The sequence below is a fragment of the Sphaeramia orbicularis genome, chromosome 8 (genome assembly GCF_902148855.1).
Source record: "Sphaeramia orbicularis chromosome 8, fSphaOr1.1, whole genome shotgun sequence".
NCBI classification, from domain to species: Eukaryota; Metazoa; Chordata; class Actinopteri; order Kurtiformes; family Apogonidae; genus Sphaeramia; species Sphaeramia orbicularis.
The window spans coordinates 7,717,102-7,742,652 of record NC_043964.1 but is presented as its reverse complement, the minus strand read 5'-3'; the positions used below and the strand labels follow the sequence as shown (position 1 = coordinate 7,742,652).

Genomic DNA, 25,551 nt, shown 5'->3' with positions numbered 1-25,551 from the left:
ATTCCTGACTGTTTTATAAATCTGTGGTCCACAGTCAGCTGGACGACCAGCCTAGACAACAGCTACCGGGTCAAGTTCTCAGACCACACAGTTCTGATGTGTGTTCGTCAGGGTTCTGGGTCATTCCACGGGAACGTTTAGTAATGTTTATTAAATGGTGTGATGATGATGTCCTGGACCTGAATGGACAAAGAACCAAGGAGCTGGTGATGGACTTTGGAAGGACTGGATGGAGCCTTCACCTGGAGGTATCATCATCCATGGTGAAGACGGACCAACAGTGGATCCGACTGTTATCTGTGGACGGTGTTGGAGTCGGAGCTAAGAGTCGACAGTCGAACCAGGTCAACAGAGGATCTGCGTGTAGAAGCTGAACTCTTCTAGTGTTTCTGAGGACATTTCATCCTGTTTTTATCGTTCTTTTATTGAAAGTCTTTTAACATTTTCATTCCTTTGCTGGTTCCATGGACTGTCACTTGTAATGGAATTTTGACTTCTTTATCAGATTCCCTTCTTTGTTCCCATATCCTTTCCTGAATACCCTTCCCCACTGCATGCTAATTTTCCCATATCTTTACCCAAACCTTCCTATTATGTGTATAAATTTTCTTGCGAAGTAACAAAAGGTGACTGATTGTGAAAACCTTGAGCTCATCCAATCCAAAGGCCCTGTGAGAAGACTGGAGGTGTCACTAGCAAATGGGATTCACCCTATAATAAAAGGTGGATCTTGTGAGAAGTTCTTTGTCTTTTCTTCACAATCGCCGGTCGTGTGCAGAACTGACCTTTCTGACAAAGAAATAAAATCTTGTTGGCCAGCAGATGTCTCTATTTCTTATCCACCAGCAGCAGAGAAACATTTCCATGACACACTAAAGAACAGAAACAGTTTGAAACACATTATTAAAGTCTGTTATAGAATATCTGAGTTCAGCTGACGGACCTGAAACACATGGTCCTTAACCCCTGGAGTTCTAGACCAGAATGGACACGTTCTAAACCTGACTGTCCTCTTATGTCCCTCTGGGTGGCGCTACTGTGTAGCTGTGTAGTTTCATAGTTTATTTTTTGAACTAAAACAAAGACAAAATTTGAAGTTGTGTCATTATTTATAGGCATGATGTAACATTTTTTTCACATCAAACTAAGAAGAAAATATGGAGTCATTCTTTTTTGTAGGTTATTATGCTGTTATATTTTACTGTAGATCATGTTGGTCTGTATGTGGAACCTGAAGTAAAATGAGTTCCACAGCCTTGATTGTGGACTTTTCGCAAATTCATCCCCGGGCTGGCTGGACTGGAACCTAAGGCGGGCTCCTTTTGGCCCCCGGGCCGCACGTTTGAGACCCCTGCTCTAATTGCACTAAAAGAAAATATTAGCAACAAAGTTGAACAATACATGTTTTTAAGCATAAATAAAAATGGGTCACATTTTAAAACATGGTAGTATTTCTAGTAGAGGAACAACACAATGGTGGATGATCATAACAATGGAATAAACTGGATGAATATCAGACACTTAAACATCTCATGGACCAGATTGTTCTTTCAGTTGACAGTCGGAAACAGAGCGCCTTTGTTTTTATGACTCGTTTCCGTCGCTAGATTTTAATTGACGTCCCTATGCGAAGAACGAGATGCAAACACATGATGGAGTCAGCTTTATGTCTGGACGCATGAGTAAAAACAGTTTAAGGCAGATTCAAGACGTGTCCACTGGGGATGCTGCAGGCCTCCAGCTGACACATGACTGAGGACAGACCGTTCCTGTCCCACTGTCAACATCCTCCTCTACTTCCACTTCTTCTTTTAGTTCTTCTTCTCCTTGTCATTTCTTCTTGTTCTCTTTGCAGGCGCCCACGTATACTCTGAGCGACATTCAGCGGTGGTGAGTACCCATCAGCATACGACGTGTCCTCGAACAGCACCGAGTAGTCGTCCTGAGGCTGAAACACAAACGGGGGGGGTGTCAGAGGTCAGAGGTCAGGGGTCAGTGTTGTGTGTGCGTGTGCGTGTGGGCGGACCCTATGTGGCGGCGTGTGGATGAGTGCGCGGTAGAAGCAGTGAGTCTGCGGGTACAGGGGCCAGGACCAGCTGGTCTTTGCTGAACAGGGCCTCGGGGTCGGTCTCGGGGTTGGCCTTCCACTGGGGGAGGGGATGATCCGCCGCCGGCTCAGCGTGTGACGCCTGAAACACACAACAACAGCTCCCATGATGCACCGCGGCTGCACATGCGGACACACACGGACTCAGGTTCAGCGGCGCAGAAGTGACGATGACAAACAGGTGGAGGCTGCGTCTCCATGGCAACCGCAGCGAGGACTCCTGCGTAACGTAGGATGTGTACTGATCATCTACTAAACATTTGTATAAACCAGACTTTAGTCATTAATCTGTGACTTTAATATGAAATATTGAGTTTTTCTTCTTTTCTGTAAATTTGTAACTTTTATCGTTTTCACCTTAAATTACATTAATCTTAGACAAAGTTGTACTTTATTGAAAATTTTCTTCCCAGAGAATCAGTTTTAGTTTTTATAAATTGATGTTTTCACCCCAGTAAAACATTTTGATCTGTTTTTTTTCTTTTTAGGAGTTTCTGCTTGAATCCAACACAATCATCTGGGTTTTTTTTTCTCTTAAATGTATCCAAAATGACTGTTTCAGCTCCTTGTTAAATTTCCTGCTTACGTCTCATCTTTTTGTTGTAAACTAAACAGTTTTATTTGGGTCACTTTGTTGTTGGGTTTTTTTTTTTCACTTTGGCAGGTTTTTTTTTTAACCCAAAGGTAGCCGATTCCACCTCCATCTCCCGGGTTCAATCACTGTAGTTTAAACCACTTTAAACTAGTTTAAACCACTTCAAAACATACTCTAAATTGATTTAAACCACTTTAAACCAGTTTAAAACTCTTCGAACCAGTTTAAACTGGTTTAAAATCTGTTATTTCAGTTATTTTTGAAGTGATTACATCCAACTCACTCTTTTCCTTCTTCATCGATGTCGTCGACTTCGTATCTGAACAAACACAAGAACAAAAGTCTCATTAGCTTGACCTCGTCGTCAGGCTGCGGTGGTCATCATGGCGCCCAGTGCAGCAGTGGGCCGGTCCTTACTTGTTGGTGGAGTGGTTGTAGCTGACGACCTCGGCCAGGATCCACTGCTCGTCTCGTCCATCGCCTTCACCCGCGCCGCCACCTTGTCACCCTGTTTGGCCACGGTAGTCGCTGTTGGCCGGCGTGGCTCCGCACAAGAGGGGGCGGGCTGAAACACACAGGCACGCGGTTAGCCCCGCCCACTCGCGTCAGAGGGCGGATCTCAGAGAGGGTGAGTTTTACGCACAAATAACATGACGTCTGTTTAACCATGAATGATAGACGCAATCATCAAATAATAAAAGTTGAAAAGTCTAGAAAAAGAAGCTGTGAAAAAGAATGAAGTCAGAATATTTGAAAGAAAATGTAGGGAAACGTGGAACGACTCAACAGTTTCTACATTGAGAGTTTGAAAAACATTCCAGAAATAATATTCACATTATTTATCAGCTTTATTTGTATTACCTGATGCATGGATTGGATGGCACTTCTATTCTATTCAGCTCTATTCTATTTAGTTCTATTCTATTCTACTCTACTCGATTGTATTTAGTTCTATTCTATTGAGTTGATTCTACTTAGTTCTATTCTATTCTACTCTATTCTATTTCTATAATCTCCATATTTTGTCTAAAACTTGATGCATAAATCATTGAAATACCACTTTTTCCTCAACATATAATTTTTTTCAGATAAAATGATTTTTTAATCATTTTGCTTGAAATATATTTTTTCTACATTTTACTATTGTTTGCTTCAAACATCAGATGTTTCTGTTTTCCTGAGTCACATGATGATTCAGCCTCTGTTTCAGTTGGATTTACACAATTCTGTATCTTGAACAAACACCGGATCCAGAACACGGTGGGTCTGATCTGTTAGTTGGATCTGGATCTACCACGGGGGTCTGATCTGTGGATCGGGATCTACCCCTCTCCTGGTTTTCCGATCCACAGAGGCAGCGTCATGGCGACTGCTGCAGCAGTGTCATCGGACGCCGACGCCTCATCGTCTTCCTGGGCGGGTCACTGTCACTGTAGACGCCCGCCATCTTAGCCGCTGTGAAAACAGACGATAAAACAGACGATAAAAACAGACGATAAAACAGACGATAAAAACAGACGATAAACAGACGATAAAACCGACGATTACAGCAGACGATTAAAACAGACGATAAACAGACGATAAAAACAGATGATGAACCAGACGATAAAACAGATGACAAAATAGACGATAACCAGACGATAAAAAACGATGATAAAAATGACAAAACAGATGATAAATAAATGATAAAACAGATGATAAAACAGTCGATAAAAACAGATGATAAAAGGCAAAAATCTCTGTCATGATCTGACTTAATCGAACTCGTACCTATTCGTCTTTCCTCCAGTAGAGACTTGATTTCTGGATTTTATCCAGCGCGTGTCTCAGGATGCTGGAGATAAACCAGAGGAACATGGTTCAGACCAGGGGGGGTCCAAGATACGGCCGTGGACTCAAACTGGCCGCCCAAGGGTCCGATCAGGTCAGAGGAATGAAAAATGACTCTGACATTAAACAGATGAGTTCAGGTTCCACATTCAGACCAATATGATCTGAAGTGGATCAGAACCACTAACAGAAAAAAATATAAATGATAATAAACACGTTGGTCAAATGTTTGGTTAAATACTGGTCCAGTTGTACTTTGTTTAAAGGTTGTTCAGCTCATTCACATCCATGTTGTGAAAGAGTACATTGTAAAAATAACCATTTCATATATAATTCACTTTTTCGCACTAAAATGATAGAACTGTTAGTATTTGTGTTCATTTATACGTTTATTCTATTATTGTTTTACTGGTTCTGATCCACTTATGGTGTTTTCAGTGGATAAAGGTCATCGTTTCTTCTCCGTTCTCTTTTTTTTTCTGGAGACATTTGTTCCTTTTTTCTCTGTCAACAAATACTGGACCAGAGCTGGACCAGGTCAGTAGACCAGATCCAACAGAATCGGGCCAAGTCCAGAGGAACCCACCTGCATTCGGCTTCAGCGTCAGCTTGGCCGTCGTGTACAGTCCTCGCAGCTGGTCCTGTATAGGGCGAAGCTAAAAGCATAGAACAGACACAGTTGGTTAGTTCTGTTCCTGTCATGAATGTGGAAATAAAAGAGTGGGCGAATGTGTGACTGACTCTTGTTTTCCGTCTGCATCCGTTCATGTGTTTTCTGGATGTTGAGCAGGTTGTGTTCACTGCGTGACCGTTCCTCCTGAAACACAAACAGGAAATATCTGACATGAAACTGGACCTCGTTTTCACTCCTGTCCCCACCGCCTGTTCTGGATGTCTTTAAAATATGTGAAAAATGTCAACATTCAGTATCATACAGTATTATACTTGGTTCAACTCATACTCTACATCATCAACTTGAACTGAATCTCATCATAAATAAAATATAAGCGAAACAAGTTCAAGAAATAAAATGACTGGGAGTTATGTTAGATAACAAATTGTCTTGGACTACACAGATTGATAATATGACGACCAAGATGGGAAATGCTGTTTCTGTGGTAAAAAGGTGTGCAGCTTTTATGTCTCCTAGTTGAACTAAATTGGTGTTTCAGTCCTTAGTATTGTCAGTCTGGGATTACTGTCCAGTAGTCTGGTCAAATACAACACTAGAAAATATTAAAAAGTTGCAAATTGCACAAAATAGAGCCGCTCACACTGCATTGCAGTGTGGCTACAGAACAAATGTTACTGCGATGCATAACCACTTGAAGTGGCTCTGTTAAAAAAAGATGACTTTATTCATTACTGGTTTTCTTTAGAAATATTATTAGAACAAAAAAAATCCATCTTGTACAAAAATGTTTGTTTTAGTTCAGACAGACATAGTTACGCAACCAGAGGTAATTTTAGACAGACCCGAATCAAGAACAAATGCAATGAAAAGAATGGTAACAAACAGAACTATACAAGAATGGAACAAACTACCAGACACATCACAAAAGAAAACTGTAAAATGAAACTTAAGAAATCAGTCAAGAAACATCTATTGACCATAAATGATTGATACCTGGGTTAACTGAATATATGTACTGTACATACTTCTATACCGCTGCTGACCTAAAGAAACTGTTGTGTCTGTATTTTTGTCTGTTGTTATTTTCTTGAATGTTATGTAGTATGTGAAAATTGTTCTGTATGATATATTGGATGTTATTCGTTATTCGTAGTTATAAAGATTATTGTAAGGACCCCAGGAAGAACAGGTGTAGATATGGTACAGCTAATGGGGATCAAAAAAGAAAGAAAGGAATTCATCTGCAATAGAGTGAAACTGTTTGTGAACTGGTGATTGTTCAGTGGACGGTTGAGTTGAATTCTTTACCTGAGTCTGTTTGATGAGTTGATGGAGTTCTGTGAGCAGCTCTGCGATCTTGGTGTCAGCTGACATCTTTACCCTCTGGACACCTTTAGAGAAGGTTCAGACATAAAGTTGAATCCAAACTCTGATGAAAAATCCACTATTTTATCGTTTTCAGCTGAATTAAATCAGTTCTATAGACTGACACAAATACAGTTAAAATACCATTAATGAGTAAAATGAACAAAAACTAATAAAAAAACCCCACAAACAATCAATAATATGGGAAGAGTGAGCAAAAAAGGACTAAAATAAAGTTAAAAAAAAAAAAAAAAAATCAAAGAAGCAACAAAATGTACAAAATGAAATAAATAACAAATAAAGAGTAACAGGAACAAAACAAGCCACAAACAAACAAAAAGCGGGGGGGGGGGGGGGGGGGGGGGGATGAACAAAAACAACCAAAGAAAAGAAATCAATAAAATGAACACTGATTCTCCGGTGAAACCCTCTGATCAATGACAGTGGATGGAGACACTGGGTTTGTGTTAAATAATAAATAAAATACAAACACTAACTAAAACAAAACATAAAATAAAAACATAAATGATTAAAAATCACAAAATGCTAAAATAACGTGGAAAAAATAAGCAAAAACATTTTGTGACATTAAATAAAAGCAAAATAAAATTTGGAACTAAATGAACAAGAATTAATAATAAATCAACAAATTAATAAGTAACATGAACAAAACAAGTCACAAACTGAAAAAAATGATGAAAAATTATAAAACAGGCAAGAATTGAACAAAAAACAGATCAAAATAAATAAAATGAACAAAAAAAAAAAGAAAACAAATATAGTGATAGATTATATGTTGTTAATGACAGATCTGACTGAAACGTCTGTTTTTTTTGTTTCAGTTTTCTCATTTTCTTCATTTAATTTTAGGTGAGTTGTCATTGTTAACTTGTTAAACGACTAAGAAATGGTTAGATCAGGGATCGGATCGAACCGAATCCAAACCCCAAACCAACTGTTTCTGTTTGTAGTTTTTAATTCACAGTAAAAACATAGTTATCGAACGTTTGGACCCAGTTTCGTTAAATGAGTCAAGTTTTAATGGAGTTCATTGATCCGGAATAAGATTCACTTTCACTGTAAACAGTCGAACAACGCGTCTCTTGGAATCAGATAATTAAACAACAGTTTAATTATATCAGTCAGTCATCCGAAATCAGATTAAATTACTTAAAATATTACAACAAATAGTCATTTCTCTGCTTTCGGTGTTAGCTTTAGCCGAAGGTCGTGAACGTGAGATGTAGCGCATCTTAACATACCAAATATCTGCACAGCCAAACACCACTTTAACTATTTCCTTGCATTTGACGATTAACTTCCATAAATCATGTGTGAATATGTTAAACCATCGCGTAAAGACGTTTCTGTTCAGTGAAAAAAGAGTGCATAAACTCACCGATAGAAGTGTTTGTTGTTGTTTGGATAAGCTAACGCTAACTGCAGATTAACTTCCGGTTCTTCTTCGTCGTGGTCTTGGGGAATCTCGCGTGTCCGCGCACAGCACCACCACACAGAGGGGAGAAGAACAGCAGGTTCAGACAAGAAAACCGGTTCAATCATGTCACAAAAATCTATTATTTAGAAATAAAAATCCACAATCTGTTCATGATTTGATATATTTACACTTTATTATGAAATGCTTTTTTTTTTTTTTTAATTAATCTCATGGTTTTATCTGAAGCTTTTAGTTGAATTTACTGCTTTAAACATGTGTTTAAATTCACTGTTGTGCAAAATCAGAAAATATATAATAACATTTAAAAAATTACAATTACAATTGATGTTTATTTGTTGAAAAAATTGGTAAAATGGTAAAAATTGTTAATTCATCATACATTTACATACAACATTAATAATAATAATAATAATAATAATAATAATAATAATAATAATAATAATGTACAGGTGTAAAAATAAATACATAAATAAAAAAGATTACAATAATGAATAAATAAAACATATTCCATGTATAAATTGATGTCCATTTTTCAGATTTATTGGATAAAATCACAGCTTTATTTTAACTGTGGGTCACTTAAAGTTAATTTGCAAGTCCAGTGCAGTAAACACATATAAAATACTTCATATCTGACATAAATTAAAGGCTTTAAAGTGACTTAACAGGCTTTTATTAATGTTTCTTAAAGGTTTTGAGATGCTTAAAATATGCACAGCAACAAAAAGTAATAAATGGAGGTTAGAAAAAGAGCAGGAGCCTTGAAAATAAAGGAGAAATAAGAGGATTATGTTCATTCCTGCATTAATTCTGAGTGTCAACAGAAGCATTAGGGAATGAAAGATCATGCTAATCCAACCCAAACCCAGTAGATGTTTGGTTCTTTTAAGGTCAGTGTCATGTTTTAGGTTCAGGTTTCATGGGTTTAATGGGTTTGTATCTGACACTGAAAATAGGTTTATAGGTTTAGAGGTCATAAAGGCCTCAGTTATCATCAGTGTTGAGAACACACAGAATAAACATCCTGTAAAATGAATAATTACCTGAGCTGCACCTGATCAAACTGAACCAACCTCCATCCATGACCTGAAAACTAGGACGAAGCAAGCCACCTGTTCCGAACACAGATATGAAGAACACTGAGGGTCTGAAGTGGGTCCGACTCAGAACAGGAAAAGAAAAACACAATAAATAAAGACAAACACATGCTTTATCTGTGTTTTAGAGTGAAAACAGTCAAATCACATCATGAAAATGTTTATATTTATGAACTATCCTTGAAAAACTGTGAATATCATGATAAAAAAAGAACTTTATTCAGAAAAATAAATGTAATTTAAACAATATTATGTCTCAGTTTATCATTGACAGTTTAGTTTATTTATTGTTTGTTCATTATTCTGTCTTTTAGGTGGACTTTTGGGCCAGTTTCGGACCACTTTTGGGCCGGTTTTGGGCCATGCGCTGGACTCCTCTGGACTAAAGGGAACCTGTGAAGGTCATGTTTATGGAACTGAATCATGTTCAGACGATTAAACCAGTTTAAAAGAATCAACTTTAACTTCTGTTCTGATCCTGTTTGGATCACTGTCTGGTTCTGTTCAGGTCTGGTCCAGTTTTAGTCTGGTTCAATTCTGGTTCAGTTCTGGTCCAGTTCAGTTTTGGTCTGGTTCTGGTCCAGTTCTGGTCTGGTTTTGGCCCAGTTCCTGACCTGTGTTCCTGTCTGTGGTCTTAAAAGGATCCAAACATCCAGAACCCAGCTCAAACCCTCTGTGTTTAGCAGAATCGACCCAGTGTTTATGGATGAAACCAGGTCAGACTCAGGTCTTATCCTTGGACCTGGTTGGTTGGACGTGGACCCAGGGCGTGACCCACCACAGACGGGTGTGTTTGCCACTGCTCAGTCCATCCGGCGCCGACCCAAGGACAAACTGGAGCAGCTCGGATCAGGTTTCAGCAAATATTTACCAGAGTCTGAGAGAAGACGGAACGAAAAGCAGACGAAAGAGAAGAAACATGGGCCGAGGTTACATCAGCCACTGGAGGGGAGGGGTTAGACTGGCCCCGCCCACTGCCACACCCACTGCCCCGCCTCCTCCCCATCATCTTGCCAGGTCTGAGTGTCTGTTCAGAATGTTTTTAACCCTTAAAGACCCAACATCCAGATTGGTGTCAAATACAGTTTTCATCTGTTCATGGTCATCAGATATGACCATATTTGGATGTTCAGAGGCTCCGTAGTTACCGTGGAAACACCGTCATCTTCTCCAACATTGATGTCCCCAGGTAAAACCTATGGAGTTGGATCAATGACAGTGAATAGGAACACACTGGGTTTATGTTCAGCTGATGAGTTAAAATGAACAAAAGTAAATGAAAAATCTACAAAATAATCAATAATATGGGAAAAGGAAGCAAAAAATGTAGTAAAATAATGTTTAAAAAAATGAAAGAAGCAACAAAATGTACAAAAATGAATAATAAATCAACAAAAGAATAAGTAACATGAACAAAACAAGCCACAATCTGAAGAAAATGTATGAAAAAAGATAAAGTAGGCAAGAAACGAAGAAAAACAGAAAAAATGAATAAAATTAATTTTTTTAAAAAAGAACCAAATATGGTGATAGATGTTTGTTTTATGTTTAGTTAGAGTCAAATGAACAAAAGTGAATGAAAAATATACAAAATAATAAACAAAAAAAATATGGGAAAAAGGAAGCAAAAAGGTACTAAAATGAAGTTAAAAAAATCAAAGAAGCAACAAAATGTACAAAATGAATAATAAATCAACAAAAGAAAGAGTAACATGAATGAAATAAGCAACAAACTGAAGTTATTTGAAGGAAAAAGCAAAAAAAAGGGGAAAAAATTAACAAAACAACCAAAGTAATCAATAAAATCAATAAAATGAACATTGATTCTCCAGTAAAACCTTCTGATCAATGACAGTGGATGGAGGACACTGAGATTTAAAGAATAAATAAAATCACACACAAACACATAAATATTAAAAAAAAAAAAAAAAAAAAAAAAAAAAAATCCTAAATAACATGAAAAAATAAGCAAAAAAAAAAAAAAAAATGCAGTGAAATTAAATAAGCAAAATAAAATTGTCGAGCTAATCAACAAACCAAATTAAAAATAAAGCAATAAAATAATAAGTAACATGAAAAAATAAGCCACAAGCTGAAGGAAATGGATGAAAAAAAATGAAAAAATAGGCAAAAAATGAACCAAAACAGATAAACATAATAAACAGAATGAATAAAAAAGAACCAAATATGGTGATAGACATTCGTCAGTGTTAGATTTGACTGTAAATGTCTGTTTTACTTCAGTTCTGATCAAATAACCTTTGAATTCACTGAGTTTTAATGAACATCTACATGATCAGAGAATTAAATATAAGAAAAATACAGGATTTACACTGAAAAATGGAAAATACAGAGAATATTATTGCAATAAATGTGGATAAAACACATAATAACAGTTACATAATTAATTTTTGAAGTGACATTAAAGTATGTGTGGGTCTTTAAGGGTAAATGGCTGTGAGTTTTCATTGTTTGTCAAATGGATCCTGTTTTAAAAGACAAAGTCCTGCTTTAAGAACCTGTAGGTGAACTTTGACCTTGGGTTTGTCTAATTATGATAATAAACCTACTGAACCCGTTTCAAATTCACCCCACATACACGTTAACAACATAACCGAACTTTACTTTAGGATTAAAATAATCACTTTCAGGTTTTTCTTCACATTATCTATAAAGAATAAAAGTCACATAAATGAGTGTAAAAGTGAACAAATAAATAAATGGAAAAAAAAAAAAAACTGGACTGAAATGTTGATCCTGTAACAATAACAGTGAGTTTATGAAGAAATTCAGAACATTTACTTATTAAGTTTACAAAAAAGTTGAATAAATGATCTGGTTTAAATTCAACTTTATTACATTAAATCGTATTTCCTATTAATCATAATAATCCTCGCTCATTTTCCACCTGAATGCGTCTGTTTAACCAATTAGCGTCCCACGTTAGTGCTGCTGTTCATGTTAATGAACTGCGGCTGAGATAAGTCATTATTTCACTGTACATAATTATTTCAAATCCACTGTTTACATCCTTCATGTTTTTAAACTTAACTAGCAGATGTTTTGTTTATTTACCGTAACAAACACAGTAACTGTTTAGCCAAACAGATTAGCATTAGCTAATGTTAGCATGTGGTGTAAAGTACATGTAGCCTCTTATTTAGATACAGAACATTAAAACAAATTATACTTTATAAATTAAGTGAATAAAACACAAATACTTGTGTGTGATCAGTGTGTCCTGTTGAAGTGGTTTCTAGTATTTTTTTTTTAATTATTCTTTATAAAGGATGAATATTAATAACATATCAGTTTGCTAGTATTGTCACCATGATCATGCTGGGATGGTTAGCTAGCTAATGTTAGCTTAAAACTCAAATCACACAAAGGTTTTAAGATTGTCCTAAAATAAATAGAATAAGTTGATTCAACTGTAATATTTTAACAGAATATTTAACTGAAGTAGAAAAACCAAATATTCTACTAGTGTTTATATATATTTACCATATATGTACCATGTATATTTACCATGAACATAAGATTAGCATAAAAGTGTGTTGTAGCTAACACTGTTGTGATCAATGAGTTTGATCATGTTTTTATGAGATTTGATTAATGATTATTGGTGTTCTTCATCATGTGGACGACGTTGACTCTGAACCACAGATAAAACAACAACAGCCTGAACCAGACGGAACACTGGGCCGAGCGCTGTGATTGGTCGACTGGAATCAGGTCAAGGCTGTGAGACCAGCGACAGACGCTGATAAGGAAACCAGGTCTGGACTAAGGGTCAGGACCTGGACCAGGACCAGGACCAAGACCAGGACCAGGACCAGGACAAGAGAACCAGACCAGCACTTAGACTAGAGACCACAATAGACCAGCAGAATCCACACTAACCCTCAGAGTCCACATTAGACCCCCAGAGTCCACATCAGACCCCCAAAATCTCTGAAACCAGATCCCATCCAGACCAGGACACAAGGACCCAATAAATCATCAAAAGAAACAAAAAGAAACAAAATGACTTTAACAATTTAATAATAACCATTTTTAAAAAATGGACAAAATTATCAAAACTCCAACATTAACCCTTCAGTGTCCCTGAGTTTGTTTAATATACTCACCTGGACACCAGAGGGTTAAAGTGTGTTTAATATGTTCACCTGGACACCTGAGCGTTTAAAACAGCTGATCAATAATAAACACATGGTTCAGGGTTTTTCTGTTCATGTTTTGTTTTTGCTGAAATGATGCAACATGTGAATCAGTGGTTGGAAAGTTTTAGAGAAAGGAATCAGAGGAGGAGCAGGGGGAGGAGGTCAGAGGAGGAGGGGGAGGAGCTGCTCTTATAAACCCTCCTCATCTGGAAAAACAACACAGAGTGTTTTTCTGAACCACAGGACACGCACAGCAAGACCCGAACCAGAGCAGACCTGATCCAGACCCACAGGACACGCACAGCAAGACCAGAACCCAGAGCAGACTTGATCCAGACCTTTCTGTGGAACCACCATGAGTCATGTAGACGTGAAGAACCTGAAGCCACCAGCTTTGAGGAGGAGTACTATGACCAATATGAGTACTACAACCTGACCGACAAGTACACAGGTGGGTCTGGGACAGACCGGGACCAACTGACCTGGTACTGATCTGGTACTGACCAGCACCCATGGTAACTGTGTGTGTGTGTGTGTGTGTGGGTGTGTGTGTGTGTGTGTGTGTGTGTGTGTGCGCAGAGGGCTCGTCCAGGAAGGGCAGGACGAAGAAGGAGTCCAGTGAAAACACAAAACGACCCAAACCTGGAGGACATGAACGGAAGATAGTGGAAAAACTGCAGAACAGCGAGAAGAACCGGAAGCAGGACCAGAAGCAGGACAGGAGTGAAAACACTGAGGTGAGTCAGAACCAGAACCAGAGGGTTGAACTGGACCCAGGGTGAAATCCTTTATTCTGTTATCTGGGTTTAATCCTAGACCTGGACCCGGTCTGTGGAACTTTAATGACTCCAGAACCTCTGACTGCTTAAGCTGAACCCAGACTCAGTTCTGTCTGTTTGGTACTGACCTTCACCCTGTATCAGCTGTAACCATGACGACTGGGTCGGTGTGTTTGGGGTTTTATTTTAGTGGTTTTAGTGGATCATGGTTCTGCTTGTCCTCAGATCATTAACCCTTCGTTTACCTTCAGATACATCTGTTTCTGAAACCTGTGGATCCGACCCGTTAGAACCCTGATGGTTTATTTTCCATTAGACACAAAAACAACCAAACAGAAATAAAACCCTGTGGAAAAAAACAAATGAACCATGTTAGTGTGAAAATGTGAGGGTTAGCTGCTAACGTTAGCGTTTGATGACATCATAGCCTCAGTTTGGTCAAAAAAAGAAACAGGAAACAGAATCAAGTTTAATATTGAACTGAATATTTAATTTAGTTTGTAAACCCAAATACGTGACTTTTAAAAGTACTCACATGTTAGCGCTGTCGTTGTAAACATTAGCCTGCTATTGTTAGCTTAGCTTATAGCATCTTCAATGTTTGACATCTAAACAAAAGACGAGTTTGAAATAATGTTGATTATTATTATATTATTAATAATAATAATAATAGTGATGATAATAATATAATATAATAATGATAAATAATAATATAGTTGTCGTTAACTGATGCTGATAAAAACTGAATTTATTTGTATTTTAGCTGACTTTAGCTGGGGTTAGCCTTTAGCAGACTGTACCACCATGCTAGTAGCTTCACAAAGCTATTAGCATGAAAACATATACATTTAAATCTGACATACGTTGAATCTTTTACTTTCTTCTCTGTGTTAATATATAAGTTGAAGGTTTTACATGTGGATCTAAAAGTACCTAGTGTATACTTTATCATTTTAGCGTTATAACCTGCTAACATTAGCTTCAGGGCGGCTCAGAGGCAGAGTTTGGAATAAACTGAACTCAATCTGAATCAGATTCTAATTCTGAAAGTTTAGTTTTACGGAAGAAAACAAAGAAAGGATTTTAACAGAAACTCACTGTGGTTCTGTTACTGACTGTAACAATGTTCCTGTTCTAACAGTCCAGTTCCGGTTCTGACTGACCACTGTTCCGGTTCTAACTGTTCTAACAGTCTGTTGTTCTGGTTCTAATGGTTCTAACAGTCTGTTGTTCTGGTTCTAAAGGTTCTAATGCTTCTAACGGTCTGCTGTTCTGGTTCTAACGGTTCCAACGGTCCACTGTTCTGGTTGTAACGGTTCTAATGGTCCGCTGTTCTGACTCTAACGGTCGACTGTTCCGGTTCTAACGGTTGACTGTTCCGGTTCTAACGGTCCGCTGTTCCAGTTCTAACGGTTCTAACGGTCCGTTGTTCCAGTTCTAACGGCTCTAACGGTCTGCTGTTCCAGTTCTAATGGTTGTAATGGTCCGTTGTTCCAGTTGTAACTGTTCTAACAGTCTGTTGTTCTGGTTCTAACGGTCTACTGTTGCAGTTCTAAAGGTTCTAATGGTTCTAATGGTCTGCTATCTCCACCCAGGACGACCCGGACGGCTCATCCCGACACCGACTTTGGCTTCGTTGCCAACTGATCCAGACTTCAGGAGCCGAGCTCCAACGGCAACGCTGAACCTGGACCACGGATCCAGGGATCTGCAGGCTGCCGCCCCCGCCCTCTGTGGGGGGGCGGGGTTCACCTGGGCCATGCCCCTTCACCTGGGCCCGGGTTGGACCGAGCCGGTTTGACCTGGCGACGCCTGGCTGGTGATGAATGAAAGTGTTTCTAAAGTTTGTACATTAAAAGGTTTTGAACCATGTGAGTGTTTGAATTTAAATGGATGAAGGAGGAGAATGTTTGTGTTCCATTAAACACAAAAACCAAACAGATGAATGTCTAGTCGCATGATCAGTTTATCGCAATAAAACCTGTGTTAAAAAACAAACAAACCATGTTAGGGTTGGAATGTGAGGGTTAGCCGCTAACGTTAGCTTATAGTTGATGACATCATAGCCTCAGTTTGGTCAAAAAAACCAAACAGGAAACAGAATAAAGTTTAATATTGAACTGAATATTTAATTTAGTTTGTAAAACCAAATCGTGACATTTAAAAGTACTCACATGTTTGCACTGTCATTGTAAACATTAGCCTGCTAATGTTAGCTTAGCTTATAGCATCTTCAATGTTTTGACATCTTAACAAAAGACACGATTGAAATAATGTGATTATTATTATAATTTATTATTAATAATAATTATATTATTGTTATTTTTTATTATTATATTCTGAGTTTTGAGGCTGAATATTCCGTCTGATCATCAGGTTTTTATCAGTAACTGAACACAAACTCCAGATGTAAAACCGAAAAACGTTCTAAAGTTTGTAATGGTTAAAGTCGAAGGTGATGAAAATGAAAATAAACCGGAAAATGAAAGGAATTAAAGATGAAAACAAGGACATGAAATAAGAACACATGATAAAAGCAGGAACAGGATGATTTTGGACCCAGTGGGTTCAGCGTCCACGTACTTTGGACACCATCGTTCAGTCCAGTCAATAGAAATTTTCAATGTGAGCTGAACTGAACATTACACCTTCACTTTGATTCAATTCATCTGTATTTCATTGAATTTGGATGGTTTTTCTTATTCATTATTTCGTGTAATCTATTGATAATTATGTACATTTTTCTAGTTATTGATAATTTTTTCTTTTCCGTTTATTCTGCTGATATTTTTTTTTTTGTAATTTCTGTTCATTTTATTAATTATTTGGCTAGTTTTGGTTCATTTTATTGACTATTTTGTAATTTTCAGTTAATTTTAATGGTTATTTAGTTTTTTTGATTTTTATTAAATATTTAGTAATTTTCCATTCTTTTTAATGATTATTTTGTAATTCTCGGTTCATTTTATTCATTATTTTGTTAATTTCCTTTCATTTTGTTGATTTTTGTTAATTTCTGTCTGTTTTATTCATTATTTTGCTAATTTTGGTTCATTTTATTGATTTTTTTTGTAATTTTCAGTTCATTTTATTGCTTATTTTGTTCATTTCTTTTCATTGTGTTCATTTCTGTTCATTTTAGAGATTATTTTGTTCATTTCTTTCATATTGTTCGTTATTTTGTTCATTTCTGTTTGTTTTATTAGTTATTTTGCTAATTTTGATTCAATTCATGATTATTTTGTAATTTTCGGATCATTTTATTATTTTGTTCATATCTGTTCAATTTATTGATTATTTTGTTAATATCTGTTCATTTTATTTTCATTCATTTCTTTTCATTTATTGGTTATTTTATTCATTTTTAAAATTTGTTCGTTCTTTTCATTTCTCCATTAATTGATTTGTGTTTTATTGCTTGTTCTAGTTTCCAGACTGTTTCAACTCTTCTTCTGTGGCGGTATTTGTGTTTCCTGATGTGTTGTAATGTGTCCAGTGTCCAGCAGGTGGAAGTAGAGCATGATGAATGTGAAAGTGTTGAACTGATCTTTTATTTGAGTCCAAAATGTGCTGAATCAGAACTTAAGTTTTACAAACCACGTTATGCAACAGGATGGAGTTACATAAGACAACATAAAAAGAAAAGAAGAAAAAGAATCAGAAAAAAACACAGATCACAGACAGAAACAGGTTTCATTCATGGACTTTAAATCTATTCAAATCTACTCAACAGACTTTAGTTTAAAACATCTGAGGTCAGTTATCCTAGAGTTTTATTTGACATCATTGGCTGATTTAACCTAAAAATCAATCAATCAATCAATCAGTCAATCAATCAATTAGTCAGTCAGTCAATCAATCAATCCCTTTATTTGTCGTCAATGAGGCAACAGTGGAAGGAACACACTGGTCCACATCCATAAATAAACATAACATAAATACGTAATAGAATAAATAAATTGGAACAGTTCAAATATAGAAAAACGTACACAAATAAAAACGTAGGATTTAAAAACAAATAAAAAACAAACACAGTAAATATAAATATAAATATAAAAAATACAAACTATAAAACTAATCAGTCCTGGTCTGTTTAATAAACTTCAACTGTGTGGGGTTTATTTTTATTGGACAGATTTAATATTTGTTTAATATTTATTTCATATTTATTTTATAATATTTCATCAACATCAACTCCATTTAGAACCAGAGGAAGGTGAGGATGACCTTTGACCCTGGAGCCACAGGTGGTGGCTGTTCTGGTCCACATCCAGGTCTGGGTTACATAATCAGGTCCGGATCAGCCCCCCCCCCCCCACACACACACACACCACGCACGCACACACACCCACCACCACTGCAGAGGAGATACCAGGCATTTCAGAAACTCCCCCTGGTTGCCTAGCAACTGGTCCTGAGGATGGTCTAGAGAGACCACCAACATCTGATCTGATCTGGTACGGTGTCTCACAGAGGACACACTTCAACCCAATGCCATGGAAACGAGGACGCATGAGAAACAGACGAAAAACAGACAGAAAACAGACAAAAAGAGGAGAGACGGATGAGTAACAGACGAAAACGGAAGAAAAAAGACGAAAAACAGACAAAAAATGGAGGGCAAATGGATGAGTAACAGATGAAAAAACAGATGAAAAACAGATGAGAAAAAGATGAAAAACAGACAAGAAAGAGATGAAAACAAACAGAAAACGGACAGAAAATGGACGAAATGAAAAAAATGAATGAAAATGAAAAACGGATGAAAAACAGATGAGAAACAGACAAAAAACTGATAAAAAACAACTGAAAAACAGACATGAAAAGCAAGAAAATGGACGAAAACATGAAAATGGACAAAAAACTGATGAATAACAGACAAAAAACAGACACGAAAAGCAAGAAAAACGGATGAGAAACAGACAAAAAAAAGACAAAAAAAGACGAAAAACAGACAAAAAGTTTTTGGACAGACAGACGACCAACTGATGACATCACCCTGAGGCCGACAGTAAAAATCAGACTAATCTTCTTCTTCTTTGGTTCCATTCATCATCCTGCAAACATATGTTCATCTGAGCTGAACTCTGGTGTTTCTTTTCTTTTCTTCCATTTCAGTCTTCGTGAATGTAAATGTTCTGTTTCCTGTTGCAGTGAAATGTGTAATGTCACTTCAGGCTCATTCTTTTCTGTGTCATCGTGAAACATGAGCTGCAACTGAACAGAATTAAACCTGGGATGAATCTGACACAGGTCTGTTATTAAAGTGACCTGTAAGACTACGACCTTTGACCCCTACCCCCCCACTGCCTCATATCCACCCCCATAGCCCCCAGGGGCAGAAACCACGTCCATCTGATGGTCATGTGACCCAGAGCTGCAGCTTTAATGGAAACATGGGCAGGTACAGGAACAGACTGGGTTCATTTATGGCATTTAAACAAACACAAACAACAAACAAGAAAAGCACTCGGAGAGCGCAGGCCTCAGCCAAGACAGATCTACCCCCCATCACCACCAAAATTTAATCATTTCTTCCTTGTGCCAGTATCAACATTTCCTGAAAATTTCGAGAAAATCCATCCATACCTTTTTGAGTTATCTTGCTAACAAACAAACAAACACGCACACAAACAACACACACAAACACACAAAGCAAAGTGATCACAATACCTCCTGGCAGAGGTAACAATAACAATAAATAAAATTAAATGGCAATAAAAAATAACAACACTAAACAAAATAAAGTAACAATAATGAAATAAAATAACAATAAATAAAATACAATAATAAATAAAATACAATAACATAAATGCAATAACAATAAATTAAATAACAATACAATAAATAAAATTAAATAACAAATAAAGTAACAATAATAATAAAAAATAACAAAATTAAAAAAAAAAACAGCCCTCTGCAGTACAGAAATATCCATTTAACTGCATTTATTTATGTATGTATGTATTTGTATGTATTTATGTATTATTTGTATGTATTTGTATGTATTTGTAATAATAATACTACTACTACTAATAATAATACTAATAATAATAATAATAATACTACTACTACTACTAATAATACATTCCAAACCATAATAATCACCAACAGTTAAATGCATCTACAGTCTCGTCATTTTAAAATAAAAGTTTTTGTTCTGTTGTTTCATACAGTTCATGGTGACGTTCCCTGACTATCTGGCCCCGTCCTGGTGTGTCCCACCTGTCTCTCATTAGCCCCTCCCACCTGTGTATATAAGCCCCTCCCTCTACTTCATTTCACTTTTTGTTGTTACTCATGTTTCTGATTGTGTTTTTATTTTTGTGCTGTTTTCTTTATTAAAGTTGAATAATTTCACAAATGAACAAAACAGGAGAAAACAGAAGCAAAGGAGCAAATAAAATAAAAAAAAAATACCACAAACAGCTTATTTAACATGTTTCAACTTCAAACACATGTTATTAAGCTGTGACAATGTACATATTAAGACCCCAACAAACGTCCCGCTGGTCTCATTTACATATGGAGATAGAACGGCATAAATCTGTCCCTGACGTATCACGAGGCCATGGGCTGGTGTTCAAGGGCTGACAATTAAAACCATAAATCTGCATCTGGAATCAGATGGATTCGATGGCCGTGTAAATACACCCCGTCGTCACGGTGACAGACGGCGGTTGTGTTTCATCACCATATTGAGTCGACATTAAACGCCTCGTAAATGAAACGGAGGCTGAAACGTCCAAACGCCACTTCACTTTGACCCGCTGATGAAGCTCAGACCGACCTGGACGAAGACAGTTTAACCTTAAAACAGACGCACATGAAAACACAAAACAAACGGCAGATGTAAAACTGTACCAATATTTATATAAATGTTTCCAAACAGAAGTATGTACAGTAATGTCGGTTTTTTATCGGACGTCTGCACAAAACTGTACCAATATTTATTAAATGTCATAAAAACAGAGGTGTGTTATGTTGGTTTTTCCATTCAATCCCGAATGTACTGATTAGTTTCTTTCTTCTGGTAGATGTCAGTAAAAGTCATTACACCTTAAAATAACTTAGAAATAATGTCAAAAATGGAATAAAATTGAAGAAACATGAACAAGATGAACAGAAATAAACAAAAACTACAAAAAAAAATTACAAACATGAACAAAATAAACAAGAACAAAACATGCACAAAAAATGAACAAAAACTTAGACAAAATTACATTAAAATTACATGATTTATCATAAAACATTTCATGTCGTTCATATTGTTCAGATTATTCACATTTTTTGTAAAAGGATCTTTAGTAATTTAACTTTTTTGTCACTAAAACAAAAAGAAAACCTTAAAGTTGACAAGAATAGTTCATAAATGTTCATGTAATTCTACTTTTCTTACAATAAAAACAAAGACTAAATGTGTAGTTGTCATTTTTATAGTTTATTCTGTTCTTATTTTCCTGTTCTGATCCACTTTAATCATTTGGGTCTAAATGTGGAACCTGAACTAACAGGACTTTAACATCACTAGTCCCTTTGGTCCATGGTCCCTAAACTGTCCCCCATATTTATATAAATATGTTCCAAACAGAAGTGTGGAATGTTGGTTTGTCCATTCAATCCAAATGTGCTGCTGAGTTTCTTTCTTCTGGTAGATGTCAGTGTCAGTCCTTCCATAAACATGAACAGAAATCTGTGTTGTTTTGAATCTAGAATGCTGGTTCCCCCTCTATCTCCTACTAAATTCTAAACTGATGTGGTTTCCTGGTGTGTCCACACATACACACACGTTTGGGTTCAACTCTTCTTCTCTTGTTCTAACATCCATCAACATCTGTTCGTTTTGGTCATGTGACTCTAGCTGGACTCAAAGTTCTTTCCATTACAGTTTCAGACTGAGGTCATCAAATACCGTTGGATGTGATGCCAATTATTGCATTTATCGAGTTATATGTACGCATTTTCATCCTTTCGCATGTTATTTAATGCCATTTGATGGCATGTCAATGCGCTAGCTGCTAATTATGCTAATCACTAACCCTAAACCTAACCCTAACCGCTAATGCTAGGTGCTAATCACATTAATCGCTAACCCTAACCACTAATCACGCAAGCCGCTAATCACGCTAATTGCTAACCCTAACCGTAACCACTAATCACACTAGCTGCTAACCACGCTAATCGCTAACCCTAACATAACCCCTAATCATGCTAGCTGCTAATCACACTAATTGCTAACCCTAACCACTAATCATGCTAGCCGCTAATCGTGCTAATGGCATGCTATTTTATATGGCGTAAACATACACGCTGAAAGCTTACAATGTGTACAGATAACACACCAATTAAAAGTGGCGTGTTATCTGTACACAGTTAATGAAATCACATGGGCAAGTTTTGTGTCATATACCAATTTAACTACAAAAAAAAAACCCCCTAACGACAACAAAAACTATTCAGCGATTCAGTTTGGTGAAATTGTCGTTTTTTCCATTAGACAAATTCTAGTAATATTCACATTATTGAGGGTCTATTACAGATTAATGAGTAAATATTAAATATTAATGAAAAAGAAAAATGGACGTTTCATTAGTTTAAATAAATGAGTTTATTTCAAACATTAACTTATGTCGTTTAATGGGTTTTGTGATTTTTTAAACATTTACAATTTTGAGGGTTTTGTCTGTGACAGTGTTTGGAATAAGGAAGCGGGGGGGGGGGGCACTGAGAAATGGGCGGCATTAGTCTATATGAATATCAATATTAAGCAGTAATTAGGTATGTCATAGACCCCCCCCCAGCGGTAACGTCTGTCACATTCCTCTGGTACTGAACATCTATCTATCTATCTATCTATCTATCTATCTATCTATCTATCTATCTATCTATCTATCTATCTATCTATCTATCTATCTATCTATCTATCTATCTATCTGTATATATGTGTGTGTGTGTGTGTGTATATATATATATCTATATATTATATATATATATATATATATATATATATATATATGACACCCCACACACACACACACACACTTGACAACTTGTTGCGGAGCGCTATACCCCCCATTCCCAAATGTTTTTCGGGGTTGGGGGGGCAGGAGGCTCATGATGATGAAAAGGGACATTTGTTTAAAGGTTGACAAACACTGATCTGTAACATTTACATTTTAATAAAAACATGTGTTTAATTAGACTTTTATTCTTTATTTTGGACTAATGACATAAATATTAATTATATTTGGGACGTTAACAGTTGTGTTTATGTGTTGAATTAAACATGATGGTTCTATGGGTCATAAAGGGTTAAACCAAAAGCATCCAAGCCCTCGCTGGCGCCCCCTGTCACCGGGGGCTGCAGTCACCATAGCAACCATGTGTTGCTGGGCAGAAACTGTCAGAGGTGAATGTGATTGGCGGCACTTTTTAATATTTTCAACCAGAAAAAGGAAGAACAGTAAAAACTCCTCTTCCTCCTCCTCTTCATCATCCTCTTCATCCTCCTCCTCTTCCTCCTCCTCCTCTTCCTCCTCCTCCTCTTCATATTCCACCTCTTCATCTTCTTCATCCTCCTCCTCCTCTTCCTCCACCCACTCTGTCGTGGGTCCTGAACCCTCCCATCTGAATCCTTCTTCTTCTTCTTCTCTTTTTTCCATCCATCTCCATTTCTGCTGTAAAATGATCTGAAGCCCTGAGGGCTGTTCAAAAAAAAAAAAAAAACGCCTCCACAGCAGAAACCCAAAACACAACCGAACCCCAGAGAGTCTGAGGATGAAGAGGAGGATGAAGAGGAGGGTGAGGAGGAGGATGAAGAGGAGGATGAGGAGGAGAATGAAGGGGAGGGTGAAGAGGAGGAGGAGGATGAAGAGGAGGAGGATGAAGATGAGGATGAGGATTAAGATGAGGATGAAGATGAGGGTGAAGATTAGGATGAAGATGAAGATGAGGATGAAGATGAAGGTGAGGATGAAGATGAACATGAGGATGAGGGTGTAGATGAGGATGAAGACGAGGATGAAGATGAAGAAGAGGATGAGGATTAAGATGATGATGAAGATGAGGGTGAAGATTAGGATGAAGATGAGGATGAAGATGAAGGTGAGGATGAAGATGAACATGAGGATGAGGGTGTAGATGAGGATGAAGACAAGGATGAAGAAGAGGATGAAGATGAGGATGAGGACGAGGATGAAGATGAGGATGAAGATGAGGGTGAAGATGAGGATGCAGATGAAGATGAGGATGAAGATGAGGGTGAAGATTAGGATGAGGGTGAAGAAGAGGATGAAGACAAGGATGAAGATGAGGATGAAGATGAGATTGAAGATGAAGATGAGGGTGAAGATGAGGATGAGGACAAGGATGAGGTTGAAGGTGAAGATGAGGATGAGGGTGAAGATCAGGATGAGGGTGAAGATGAAGGTGAAGATGAGGATGAAGGTGAGGATGAGGATGATAATGATGGTGATTCCAGGACAAACACTGGACTGTTTACGTCTGTTGACTGAAGTCCAATTAGATCTCATTCCCGTCTCTGTCCTGTTCATGAACACTGATAACACAAACCTTTAGAACCAACACAGGCCATTAGAACCTCCACAGGCCTTTAGAACTGACACAAGCCTTCAGAACCTCCACAGGCCTTTAGAACCCCCACAGTCCTTTAGAACCAACACAGGCCTTTAGAACCTCCACAGGCCTTTAGAACCAACACAGGTCTTTAGAACCACCACAGGCCTTTAGAACCAACACAGGCCTTAAGAACCTCCACTCTTTAGAACCAACACAAGAACCATCATGTCTGCTTCCATCTGCCTTCCACACTCGTCCACTCCATCACTCCATACTTTAATCTGCATAATTAAACCAGGAAACGGCCTCCTGGGGTCAGAGGTCACATCCTAGGGTCAGAGGTCACATGTGGCCCCGTCCACACTGGAGCAGATAACTGCAGTACTCACACCAGGACACTAGTGGGAGACACACCATGGACATGTCCCTCCACAGCTGGTCCACTTTAATGCACAGGACACGCAATTAAAACAACAGAAGAAACAGAATAAGAATGAATAAACAGTAAGAGAAAATAAAGGCTATAAAAATAATATAACCTTGAACAATAACAGTGTTTGTGTCAGACAGTGATGGAATAATATGACATGATAATAGTTTATAGTTTGACTGAATTGATCTCCTTAAATGCTTTTAAATCCAAACTCAGTGTTCGACTCTAACTCTATAACCATCACTTGTTTTTCACAGTTTGACTTGTCTGGTACTTTCTTATTTGTTTTATTTCACGCTACCTCTTGGACTGAACTCCCATAAAAAAAAAAAGAGCTTCTTAATCTCAATTTGATCTTTTTTCCTGGGTAATATAGTGGTTTACCTGTCGTCATGGCAACAATGAGTCTGTTTCCATCCACACTGACACTCTGATCAGCTTCAGATTTGTGGAGTTATCTGACTCTTACTGTTCATATCAACTGTGTTTCATTAAACAGAGAATGGGGTCC

At 37.2% G+C, this 25,551-nt stretch overlaps 1 protein-coding gene and 2 pseudogenes across 1 annotated transcript in view; 2 read left to right on the top strand and 1 right to left on the bottom strand.

Annotated features, from left to right (window-relative positions):
* Positions 1-1,672: 1,672 nt before the first annotated feature.
* LOC115423801 (SAGA-associated factor 29-like) lies at positions 1,673-7,988 on the bottom strand (annotated as a pseudogene).
* Positions 7,989-13,494: 5,506 nt separating this feature from the next.
* LOC115423829 (nuclear protein 1-like) overlaps positions 13,495-25,551 on the top strand; it is a 63,573-nt gene continuing 51,516 nt past the window's right edge. The window contains exon 1 of the mRNA XM_030140885.1: positions 13,495-13,535. The gene's annotated coding sequence lies outside the window, so the exon portion shown is untranslated. The remainder of the gene's footprint in view (positions 13,536-25,551) is intronic.
* On the top strand, positions 13,497-15,870 carry LOC115423825 (nuclear protein 1-like; annotated as a pseudogene).